This window comes from Glycine max, chromosome 19 (genome assembly GCF_000004515.6).
Source record: "Glycine max cultivar Williams 82 chromosome 19, Glycine_max_v4.0, whole genome shotgun sequence".
Classification (NCBI taxonomy): domain Eukaryota; kingdom Viridiplantae; phylum Streptophyta; class Magnoliopsida; order Fabales; family Fabaceae; genus Glycine; species Glycine max.
Window position 1 is genome coordinate 29,080,249 of NC_038255.2, and position 13,378 is coordinate 29,093,626.

Consider the following 13,378-nt stretch of genomic DNA (forward strand, 5'->3'; position numbering starts at 1 on the left):
GTTTGATGCATCCGTCTCTGGGTCCTACCCCAAGGGATCAACACAACTTCCCTATATGCTGACATGAGCACCGAAAGAAGCTACCTCAGGCTCAACAAGAGGTATGATTCCCTAGGACTACATTTGGCTGAAGGACGACATTAGTTGTCTTGTCACTTTTTTAGTGATCGAACATAGATGTGCGGGAGCCTGCTGAAGCTGGTACAAAGTATTTCCTAGCCACCACACCAGTTATAGCAGCACAGACACAAACATTGTGCTTTGGTCACCCAATGGCAACAGTCAGTACATCCTGACGTCCATGGGCTACAAAGTTACCCTGTGCAGATTTCTCTTCTCGGAAATCCTGCAATCAACAAAATCATGAAACTATTTATGGACTATTATTGCTATTATATATAGAGACAATTGAAACTAAAAATTAACTTACAATCCCATTAGCAATTTGGTGTGCCGCCTCAGATGTCATATGACCAGATTTTTTTGTATGAGTCATCTTCCACTTCACGTGTCGTCTAATGGGAGATGGAGGATCAACAATTGTTTCAGTGTTCCCGGATTGGATTGCTTGCTCCAATCATTTCTTTTTTTTCCTCCATTAACTTTTGTTCAAGAAAATCATAACCCTCACGAGACAACATGTGAGAGGCCGTGTTTTTTTCTGCATCAATTGTGCCTTCTTTCTAACATCTTGTTAGAAATAGAAAATATATAAAAAAATACTTAAATCAATTGTAAATGTCAATTTCAAAAAGTTAAAGGACCATAACTAACCTCCCATGAAGAGTCTCTACAGCTTTGACAAAATTGGTTCCACTTCTCTTTGCTAAATTTGTACTTCTCATAGACTTTGTCATCGTTGTTCTCCTTGCCTTCTGTTAGAGCCCATTTAGAGGTCAAATCAACCTTAAATTGCCTCCAATGCTCTCCAACAGTCTACAGGATTTTCTTCTTCGTCCTTTTATTGGACGCTTCAGAAATATAAAATTTAGCCTCATATACAAAATGCATTGTAAAGTTAGTGAATAACAAAAATGTGTCGGATTATTATATCCAATTACCTTAACATACAATTTTCAATTGAAATACTTGAATGTCCTCCAAAATCAAATCCTTCTGAACTGTAGGAACCTTTTTCTAGTTAACATATGTAACATCCACCCTGTCTCGAGCAGTAATAAGTCTTTAATTTCTTTTTATGGGGACCATTAGATTTCTTAGTGGTATGATCCATATGAAACAGTAGTCTCTCCACCCCCACAGGTTTGGCAGACAATGATTTGAGCCGTGTGGCTTTTCTAGTTCTCTTTGACGTAGACAGTGAAGGTGTTGACTCAAGAGGAGTGGAGCTCGATGGTGTAACCATCTGTCTGTTAAAAAACAACATTAATTAAAGTTAACTCAAAGTATAGTAAGTTATGTAATTGTAAATATGGAAACAAGTACATATAAAAAAAGATTACATTGTACGATGTTAATTAATTCTACTTCATGATCATTACGATTTGCATGGATGTCATCATCTTCTTCTTCTCTATTAATGTTAGGCATATGTGTGGAGAAAGGAGTGTGAAAGGTATCAAGGGTTGAATTATCACCTTCAAGATTAACACCAATGGTTTTTCCGTGTAAAACCATTGACTACCTTTCATCACAAGGATCTTGAACATAAAACACTTGTTTAGTTTGTTCTGCCATGATGAAAGGCTCATTTTGATAAGCTAGCTTTTTCAAATCTACCAAAGTAAATCTGAAATCATCGATTCGCATACCGACATTGACATCAACCCACTAACACTTAAAAAAACACATAGTGAATTTAACATAATTAAGCTCCCAGATTTCTTCAATGACTCTAAAGTAAGGCATGAATGCCATATAAGGATTGTTATCATTTACAGTAGCAAAGTATCGGGATTCAGCCTTAAGACTAACCCCACTGTTTTTCATTGTATTCTTGTCATCTTGTGATTTGGTGTAGAATAAGTACTTGTTTATATTGTATACCTGGCAAGTTCTAACATTTCTTTTAGGCCCATTTGCTAACTTCCTTAACGTTTCAGAAGCACTATCGTTGCCAAAGATTTTATCTTTAAACCAATTTAGGAAAGTCTTGTTATGCTCTTTCAACACCCTATGCTTTGTCATTTTTGGGTTACCTTCCTTGACTAAGGCTTCATGATGAACTATGTATGACACAACTTCATTACTGTTATTCAATATATACAAATGAGCTTGTTTCAATTTCTCTAAACTCAGAGTCATAACATGAAGCCCTCATGAACCATTGCCTCCTACTCTATCGTCATGCCGAGACTTAGCAAGCCCAACAAGTTTTATCTTTTCAATGTACTCTGAACAAAACTCAATAGTTTTTTATGCAATGTACCTTTAAACAATGGATGCTTCAGGATGGTGTAGATTCTTTGTATACCTTTTTAAGATCTTCATGTATCACTCAACCGAGTACATCCACTATAAATAAAAGGGACCACACAATTTAATTTCCCTCACCAAATGAACCATACCGCAGAAGAACCAAATTGTGTCTTTGTCTGTGTCTATCTTATCTCTTTTGGTAATTCATTTTCTTTATGAAATAGGCAAACAGAGAAGCATAAATAATTGGGTACACAATGAGCACCACAACCACAATGCTTAATCTGTCATGCCGGAAGCCATATTAATCTCTTTAAAAGGAACCAACTGATTTTCGCTCCCCAAATACGAGTACCTCCTTCTCTATGTCTCCATATTGTGAAGTTAGGAGGCCATTCAAGGACCAAGCATTAGGACAAATCCAATAGCACCATACCCACCATTTAGGAATTTTCTGCATAAAAAAAATATTTGTTATGTCAGACTTTAAAGCATCTTTCTTATCCTTATTTTCCAAATTAGTGTTGTTTTTGTATGCATCATGCTATAATGAAAAATTCAAACAGTTTCTAAAGAAATAGTTTTTTATTTATTTTAAATTATAAAAATTAAATATATTAAAAGGATGGACTATTGCATGAGGCTCCCACAATTGCAAGGTCTAGAATGAACAAATTGTATGCAACCTTACTCTCATATGCAGAGAGATTGTTTCTATTATTAGAATCCATGACCAGAGGATGCCACAATACAAGAATTAACTTGAAAAAGAAATATCTTGATCAATGACCTGACAATATAACCTAATTGTCTTATTCGCTCTCGGTTCAATAATTATGATCTTGATAGTAGATAATATAACTACAAGAATGTGAAAATTGTAAATGCACTTACATATGGCTTGCAGATATGAATGTTCAAATGTCTTGTCTTGCATTACAATTTACGAAGAAAAAGTTAAATTATTTAAATCAAATATCATGGTCCAAAGTCTAAAGCAGTCATGTAGTACTATAATATTTGTTGCCTCACTTGAAATACAATATGCAATCTTTTTCCTCCTGTGATATGGAATCAAAACAGGGCTTTGGTCGATGTATTCTTTGCAAACAAGTGGTTCTATCCTTTGGTGAATTTAAAAAATTGCATGTCATACATTTTTTATGTAGAAGATACAATACTTATGCACATCTGTTTGATGAATGTGAATTTCATGTATATGATCACTATTAATATGATGCTGATATTGTTGTTCTTTCTTGTGCTCATTCACATGTCTGTGGTTTGATCCTCCATTTTTCATGTATTGTTTAGAATTTAGACATTGGTAAATGTTTATATGCTAAGAACATGGGAAAAACATCTAGGTGATCCATGTCTAGGGATAGAGTGGTATTGTCTAGCCTGTTTATGCATCTTTGTTAGTAATGCAAATTATTTAATATAACTCTTAAGTGATTAGGAGCGATATTAGGTGATTTAAGCTCTCTCACTTGAGAGATCATGGTTAGAGTAGGTTAGAAAATGTGATTAATAATCATATTCATGTTAAGAAGAGAAAAATCAATTACGATTGCATCAAGAGTAGTTCTGGTTAGCGAAGCCCCCAACACGTTCCATAACTCATCACCAACACCATCCCATAATTTTGAGCGTTTGTTTTCTTGACCTTTCATGTTCCTTGTTTTGCAGTTAATTTACATTAATTTATATTTATACTTAATCTATGAACAAGATTCGATTTGAGTCATAAATTGCTTAAACATTAAATATATACAACTCTAAGTACAAGCAAAGTTCTTGTTGGCTGGATTTTATTACTACCTGTACGAATTGGTATGTTTGCCAAGGAGTCAACAACAACATTATCTCTTGACCAAGGAATTTATTATTCACAGTGATCATGAGTCTTTGAAATACTTAAAAGGACAAAGAAATTTGAATAAGAGGCATGCCTAGTGGGTGGAATTTCTTGAACAACTCCCTTATGTGATCGGGCATAAGAAAGGTAAGAATAACGTGGTCGCTAATACACTCTCCCGCAGGTATGCATTATTGTTTACCCTTGAAACTAAGTTTCTTGGTTTTGAGTGCATTAAGGAATTGTATGAGCATGATGTTGACTCTTCTGATAAATATCAATCATGTTCTCATACTGCATATGATGGGTATTTGTTAAGGGACAAGAGATTTGTGTGCCTAAGGGTTCAGCTAGGGACTTGCTTGTTAGAGAGACCTAAAGGGGGCTTAATGGGGCACTTTGGGGTACAAAAGACATATGACATCTTGCATGAGTACTTCTATTGGCCTTACATGAAGTATGATGTGCATAAGTTTTGTGATAAATGTCTTGTTTGCAAGAAAGCTAAATCCAAGGTCATGCCACATGGTTTGTATACTCCATTTCGAATTCCTGAACATCCTTGGATTGACATTTTAATGGATTTTTTTCTAGGTTTGTCTTGGTCCAAGGGAGGAAATAACTTAATTGTTGTGGTGGTTGACAAGTTTTCTAAGACGGCTCACTTTATAACATGTAAGAAGGTAGATGACGCTTTTCATGTTGCTGATTTGTTCTTCAAGGAGGTGGTAAGATTGCATGGTTTACCTAGGAGTATTGAAAGTGACCAAGATTCCAAATTTCTTAGTCACTTTTTTCCAACTTTGTAGGGTAAGATTGGAACTAAATTTTTGTTTTTAGCTATGTCATCCCCAAACCAATGGGAAAACTGAGGTGATTAATAGAACTCTTTCTACTCTTCTTAGAGTCATTATTAACAAAAATCTTAAGACTTGGGAAAAGTGTTTACCACATGTTGAATTTGCTTATAATAGGGTTGTACATAGTACTACTCAGATGTCACCCTTTGAAATTGTTTACGGTTTTAATCCTTTGACTCCTTTGGATTTGTTGCCTTTACCTAACATTTCTCAATTTAAAGATAAGTCTGGGCAAGTTAAAGTAGAATATATCAAGAAGTTGCATGGGAAAGTCAAGGCCCAAATTGAGAAGAAAATATAAGGGTATACAAAGTATGCAAACAAAGGAAAGGAAAATGTATCATTTGAACCAAGTAACTCGGTATAGGTGCATTTTAGAAAAGAGTGGTTCCCTTCACAAAGGAAGTCAAAGCTTATGCCAATAGGAGATGATCAATGATAATGCCTACAAAATTGATTTGTCGGGTGAGTATGGTATAAGTCATACTTTTAATATGGCTGATCTATCTCTTTTTGATGTAGGTGATGATTTAGTTGATTTGAGGGCAAATGTTTTTCAAGAAGGAAGGAATGATGAGGATATCAAAGACCAGGCCGAAGCCCAGAAGGAAGCCCAATACCTAACACAAGGCATAGGAGGGCTTGTGACAAGAGCAAAAGCTAAAAAGACCCAAGAAACTTTGCAACATATAATGGCTAATCTGAGGACAATCTAATTGCATGAGGGGACCCAATATCTAGAGGCCTAAACCTCAAGCTTAATTATGTCTCACTTAAATACTAATGCATTTCAGTTATGCTTATAATGTTAAGATTTTATTTTTCTTTTATTTTCTACAAGTGCATGAGAACCGATTTTATTTTTCTTTTATTTTTCAGTTATGCTTACAATGTTGGGTTTTACCATTAAAGCATAAGAATTGTCTCTACTAGAGTTCTTCCTTAAACTATTTGATAAAATTTTCTTAAAATTATGTGGACTTTAATTTTTAAATTATTTAGATTAACTAAAATTTAGCGAAACTATATAAACTTACGAATTATTTTAATTTAAATCAAATCATTATATATTATTACCTTATCATTTTATATATTATTTCAGTTAAGAAATTTGAAATTAAAATAAAAAATACTAGTATTATCCATTAAGTAAGAAGATTCAAGTCATGTTTTAATTAAAGATCTTGAGTAAAAACAACCAATAAATGCAAAATTTGTTAGTTCCGAATTTCCGAACGTAATTCGCCCCTATAGCTCAGTGGTAGAGCGTCAGTCTTGTAAACTGAAGGTCTGTAGTTCGATCCTGCATGGGGGCATATTTTCTAATCTATTTTTCTTCTAATTAGTTTTTTCATAGTTCGATTCAGCATGGGGCCAGATTTTTTTTAAAAATATTTCTAATTAGTTTTTTCACTTAATTAATTTTTCCGTTTTGAAGCATGGAAATATAGCACTAAACCTAGTTGAACAAGAACAATCAAATACCAAATAAACAAACACGCCTCAATGACTTCAGCACTTCAAAAACTGCTGAGAAAATCACCATTCACAAGAATCATCGCTTCCTTCCACGCCTCGCAAGTGGAACCCCTTGCACGATGTCGTTTCCCTCTCTGCATCGAGGTTCAACGACCCTTATTTCAGCCATGTTCCGTAACGGAGTATTTGGGTTTGCCCCGTTGCAACGTGATTTTTCCCAGCTTCCGGTTGGGGTGGTTTGATGGTGTGAAGAAGAAGGGGAATTTGAAGATGAACAAGCACGAGTAAAAGAAGCTCAGAAAGCGGTGAGGAGACAAAAGAATTTGGTATCCGTTTTTTTTTTTTGGAATGAAATCATATCATTTTTATTTCAGTTTAACTTTCATACATTTTTTATATAAAGTGTCAACCAATCATAAGGTATGACGCGTAAGAAAGTTTTATGAAAATTAGCAAATTCACTTTGCACGACAATATATGTTTGAAAGATAAAGTAATTTTTAATTTTATTTTACACCCTAATTGTCAACCAATCATAAGTGCATGATTGAATCGTTACTAATTTTAAATGAGGGGAAGCTGAAAAAAAATGTGTGTAATTTACACGAGAATCAGTTACAATTAGAAAGTAACCTAGATATCACTTTTAAATAATTATCTTAAAAGTTAACAATTAACAATTTTTAATTATATGACATGATTTTTGGCCTTTTCTTATTTGGTTTGTTTTATTGTTTTAATTGAATGCATGTATGATTAATTCTATTAAAGGGGTTTGAGAATGTTTGTTAAGGTTAAAATATGTCTTTTTATCCCTCTAAAATATCTAAAGTTTATTTTTAGTCTCTTTAAAATTTTGTTTGTTTGACGTCCATACAAAATTATAATGTGTGACTTTTTGGCTAAGAGTTAGATTTGAACGAATTTGAACCTATGTGGCAAATGCATGTCCATAGAAAACTTGACACGTGTAGTATTTGTTCTCTGTTTCTCTTCCACATTGTGTAGCAATGGTGGAGCAGATTCTTGGTGACCACACCCTGTCATCAGAATGAAGACACCAGCCGTCACAATGAAGATGTCGATGTGGTTTGGATCTGGATATGGAAAAGAGGGTTCAACAGGCATGCGACAGAGATGGTGCATGAATGAGATGGTGACAACACGTGATGGAGGTTGGTGAGTGGGTGACGATGACCGTGTGGAAGATGGCGACCTGCTCCAAGATGAGGCCTAGGATGGGCTCATTAGCGGCAATGGGGGGCGGAGGCCAAGGTACTCATCATCGTGGTCCTCAACTGGGGAGGAGACATAGAGGAGCTAGGAGACAACATGTCACTTTATCCTCCCCATTACTTACATTTTAAAATTCAAATAAAAAAATGCCTTGTAGGTTTGGATTTGTCCAAACCTAACTTCAAGACAAAAAGTCACACATTTTAATTTTGTGAGGACCAAAAATAGACATTTTTTTTTTGCAGGGACTAAAAATGAACTTTAGGTATTTTATAGGGACGAAAAACATATTTTAGTTTTGTTTTAATATCAATATGTAGTGGGGTGGAGAATTTATGATGTACGATTATTGAAAATATCTATTGAATTGCATAAGATTATTCAATCTTATAGATTGTTGAGATGAGATCTTAGATTTTTTAGAAACTTTTTCTTTTTAAGTAAATGGTAAATGTCCAATTTGGTCCTTGAATTTGTAAAGCACCGACACGGGGTCCCTAAATTATCAAAAAATAAAATTGTCCCTCAATTTGTAAAATATGCGACAAATCCGTCCCACCGTCTATTTTCCTCTATTAATGTAAATGCCAAACCTATGTGGCACTGTTGGACGTATTTGAAAGCGATTTATTTTGTTGACTATGTTGCTGACTCGGATGGACTAAATTGTCATTTGACCATTGAAATCCAACAACTTCTTTTTCTCCCCCAACTAAGCTTTATATATTCCTTTTTTTATCGAGCTCCTTCTCCCCTAACAAATACTTCTTCTCCCCAAAGGCTCATTGTGCATCCCAAATTTCCCATTCTCAACCCCCATTGACTTTTTCTTTTCACTCATTTTTACATTCTTCTTCTACTGCACAAATGGATGGTGATGGCAATCGTCCAACAATTATGGAAGTCATGGTTGTTATATTCAATGTCATTGTCGATTGAGTCCCATCGAAGAAAGGTGGATGGAAGAGTTGAGGGAGGATTGATGACTTGCACAAGGAGTTGAAGACTATAAAATACTCTCTTTTCCTTTTCTTTTGTTATGGTGGTTTCTCTTTGGTTAGTTTAAGGGTGGTGTTTGGGTTGTTAGAAACCATTGAAATGGAAAGAAATGTAATACTAGATTCAGGGTGTAGCTGTTTGTAGTGGACTAATTTGGCATTTAGTAGTTAAACTCAGGGATTTAAATGACAATAAGTAAGCTTATTCAGGGATTGATTTGTTAGTTTTTTTATATATAAAAATGAGGCACTAAAATTTTATTCATTTTGCATTGTGCAATCTTGTTAAGTTTGTACAATGGAAAATTTCATAAAAGAACACATTTCGAGTGCCTCGTTTTACAAGTGTACTAGTCAGCAGCCACACTCTAGAAGTACATGTTTGACTAAGCAAGTCCACATTCAATTTATTGTCATGAAAATAAATTTCAAAGTTGTTGCCTTTTGGATCACCAACCCAATGTGGAGTCCATTTGTTGCTTTAAACCTTTTCTTTTTCCAACCTTGATTGTTGTGTAGGTACCAAAGGTCCCATCCTAGAAACCATCTTAAGATTAGCAACAAACATTTTTCTCTTAATATTATACTTGATCTTGACATAAGCTAAGAATAGGCTTGCTCCCAAACTTCAATATCTTGGCATTAAAAGCTTCACAATTGTTGTTGGCAATATTATCACATTTAGAATTCTCTAAGTATGTTTTTTTCCATGATTCCTTTTCCAATTTATCCAAATAAGCCCAAGCCTTGTCATTCTTCTTTTTTATAGCTTCCATATTAAAATTGAAGCATGTAATTGTTGTTGACCGTGCACACTTCCAAACTAACCCTCTTAATTCCCTATCTTTCAATCACACATAATCTATGTGGAACACCAAGCATCACCTCCTGGATGGCAGGTACTAGACCCTGCATGAATCAAAATATGTATTCAATAATTTGTATAAAAAATGACAAGTTAGTTCTTCAACATACAAATCGTTGAATTATAAAACTAACTGACAATTTAATCCACAATATTATGTAATACATACTAAACAATGAAATTAAGTATCTGACAAATTAGTCATATGAAATTTCATATGACAATTTAGTCCATCCAAGTCAATAGCACACTTATCAAAATTTTCGCTATCAAATATGTCCAACAGTGTCATGTAGGTTTGGCCATTTATGTTAATGGAGGAAACAAATGGCGAGAAACATTTTTCGTACTTTTTATAAATTGATGGGCAAAATATTATTTTTCGATAATTTAGAGACCCAACTATCAGTGTATTACATATTCAAGGACCAAATTGGGTATTTACCCTTAAGTAAAAGAATATGGACAACTAGCTAAATGGTTGTTGCCATCCCAACCAGGTTGGCGCTGAAACAACCACTAGCATAAAGTTGCACAACCAAATACATATATAAAAGGTAGATTGAAAACCATACAAAAACCATGGGGGGACATGAAACCAAACCCATGGGAGAAAGGACCAGAACACTATCTAAACCTGTGATAGGGAAGAGTTTGTCTGACATAACCCATTCTTGGACCATGACTGGTGCACAAACTATAATTTACTTAGTCTAGCTAGCCTAAGAATCTTCACTCAAAATCACAATTAAAAGATCAATCAAAAGGGGTTATCGAAAATTCAGCAGAGTTTCCCCTAAAATCAAGACAAACCCCATATTGAATAACCTGTAAAAACATATCATATATCCAAACAAATCTATATATATATATATATATATATATATATATATAAATATATCCAAATCCAACAGTTAGATATCAAGGTCATAGATCACAACATAGGCCCTTGACATACTATCCCAAATATCAACTAATAGTGATGTTAGTCATACATACAAATCATCAAAGTGTCTTAAAACATCACAATTACACCATAAGCATATATATAAGATAGGATCATCTAAATTTCAAAATAAAGGAATTTTCTCTATATCTAATAGTACCCTTATCCCTATAGCTATATTATACTAGAGTCACAAAAACACTCTCCATCAAATGCAATGGAGGTCTACCAAAAAGATAAACAAATTCCTGAGTAAGTCAGCAAGTCAGCTACTCCATTATTCGTGTATTTGAGAAAAATAAAATGATATAAGGGGGTAAGTCACGAAGACTTAGTGAGAGCATAAAATACAAAGCGAACAAGAAGGATAACATAACATAACACGAGTCTTTACATCCAAAAAGAATTTTAATGACATTAAATAAAAGCAAAATAAGTACAACTTACTTTTAGAAACTATTGTATGCTCCCTTGAAAACTTTTAGAACTACTTATAAACTTGTACTCAAGAATAATAACTTTATAAGCTAACTTTCATTCCATTATGTGCTCATAGACCATATTATTTCTTCGTTGTGGTGAATGGTAATTATAGAACTACGACATTTAGCTCATAGGCTACATTATCTATTCGTTGCAGTGAATAGATCTTTAGGAACAATGGACATTCAACCCATAAGTTGTATTCTCTCTTCATTGCAGCAAATAGAAAAATACACACACACACACATACACATAATATGAGAGTTTGACTCATAGGTTACATTATTTCTTCGTTGTTGCAACCGGAAAACATATATATACTATGAGTATTCGACTCATAGGCTACATTATCTCTTCGTTGTAGCAAACGAAAATCAATCATAAACTCACAATAAATTAATTACAAATATAATCCCATATCCACTCTTAAATACCTTATCGAAAATCTCAAAATAAAATCCAATCAAGTGAAAATAAACATTTTTTACTTCATTTTCAAGAACTCCTAGAATTTCAAAGATCACAATATATATATATATATATATATATATATATATATATATATATATATATATATATATATATTGGAGTTTACTTGCTTCTCCTAAAAGAATTTGAAAATGTCGCTAAGTAGATTAGCTACTCACTCCAAGAAAAGAATGCAATCAATGTCTTCCAATGTCGTTGGGAGGATCAACCACAGTATTTTCCACAGGATTTTAGCATTTAAAATACAATGAACAATAGATTAGGCAAAATTCTCAAATTTAGCATACATAGGTGTCGCAACGTGGGCCACGATGGGACGGCGAAAATAAAATTATTCAAAATAAATAAATAAATAAATTGTTTTCCAAAAAAATGGAAAACTTGGAGAGTCGCCACTAACGTTTATTTAAGGAAAATATCGAAAAAAACCAAAAAGGATAAGGAATGGTCTATAGTTTGAGAAAAAAAGATTCGAGAGTCGTTTACGCGAGAGGAAGGTGTTAGCACCCACGCGTCCATCATGAAAATGACAGCCTTTAATCGAGTGCACTAAAAAATAAAGTAACTTTTAATTATTTATCTTCCCTAGAAAACATAAATTGTATTTTGTTATATTATATTTTTTTTATTTAGAAAAGAAACTCAAATTTTTGTTATTTAAAAAAATATTTTTTTTTGTTTTTTTATGGGTCAACAAGGGATTTGCCCTCGCTCCTATGTATCCCTAAGTGCAATGAGAAAATCAGACTTACGTAGTTCTTTTTAGAGAAATAGGTTGTGTGTTGAGTTAATTTTATTTTATTTTGAAAGGTTTTGATTTTGTGATAAACTTTGTGAAGTCAAGCAAGTCGGAGACCCAGTATGACATTCACAAAATTAACTCATATTTTATTGAAACACTATCAAGCAAGTCGGAGACCCATCATGGAGTGCGTGCAACATTGATGGATTATTTATTTGAGAATGTTACCATTTTTTAAAAAAGATTTTAGTTTTGTGGTAAACTTTGTGAACTCAAGCAACTCGAAGACCCAGCATGTCATTCACAAAATTTACTCGCACGTTATTAAAACACCACCAAACAAGTCATAGACCCAACATGGAGTACACAAAACGTAAACAAGTACTAAAGAAGAATGCTAATGTGAATTTCTAAAAAAAAATGACATAGTACTACAAAATCAGATAAATAGAATGAGAATAAAAAGGGATAAAATGGAAGCGAGGAGTAGTACATTTAGTAATAAGAGGAATAACAAGATATTTACAATATATTAATTAAGCTAACTAACAAGACAAAAATAAAATGACATTGAAGAATAAACAATAGAGGCAATAAAGAAATACAATAAAATAAAGAGCTATTTACTAATATCTATAACTTTTTTTGCTTTTTTTATTTTTAAGTCAAAGGGTTGACTTGGACTTAGTCAACACTGACAGAGTGCTGACATGGTGGGCCTAGTCACCATCCTAAGTGGCAGGGGTTCACATATAAAGAAGGGGGTGTAATCATCAATTTTATTTTATTTCATACTTAAAAAAAACAACCTTACCTAAAATGAAACATATACATGTGTTAAAAAAATGAGGTGTAAATAGTAGAATTAATTTTATTCCAGACCTCACAAAAATAGACTAGGCCCAAAACGTAAAAAGGTGCATGTATTAAATACGGGGTGTGAATAATGTTTCAATTTTATTTCAGATTATTCGCAAAAATGGACTAGGTCCAAAATGGAAAAGGGGTGAATTGAAGAAGGTGGTGTAAACAACGTTTAT

The 13,378-nt window shown here is 33.5% G+C and overlaps 1 non-coding gene across 1 annotated transcript; it reads left to right on the plus strand.

Moving 5' to 3' along the window:
- Window positions 1-6,344: 6,344 nt before the first annotated feature.
- On the plus strand, window positions 6,345-6,416 carry TRNAT-UGU (transfer RNA threonine (anticodon UGU)). The gene has a single exon. It is a non-coding gene; the product is annotated as a tRNA-Thr (tRNA).
- Window positions 6,417-13,378: the final 6,962 nt, after the last annotated feature.